We start from the raw sequence: 329 nt of genomic DNA, 5'->3' as shown, positions 1-329 counted from the left end.
TCCCGCCACTGCCACCGGCCGCCCCACTGCTGGCACACCGCCCATCGGTGCTCCGCCGCAGCCGCGCGCCCGCCCGCCGGCCGCCCCCCACCCGGTGGCCCCGCCACCAGCGCCCCTGGCCCGCCTATCACCCCCTGTCCGGCGCTCGCCCCGCCAGCCACTCCCGCCCCTGGCGCCCTCGGCCCCGAGCGCCCCCGCCCCCGGCGCGCCTGACGCCGCCGGAAGTCCCCTAGGCCGGCGTCCCTCACCCCTCCCGGTAATCAATCTTTGTTCTTCGAGTTAGAAAATTGGAATTAGAAATTAGAAAAGGGTAGAGAGGTGGTAGGATG

This window comes from Setaria italica, chromosome VIII (assembly GCF_000263155.2).
Source record: "Setaria italica strain Yugu1 chromosome VIII, Setaria_italica_v2.0, whole genome shotgun sequence".
Classification (NCBI taxonomy): Eukaryota; Viridiplantae; Streptophyta; class Magnoliopsida; order Poales; family Poaceae; genus Setaria; species Setaria italica.
Note: the sequence above shows the minus strand (reverse complement) of the source record.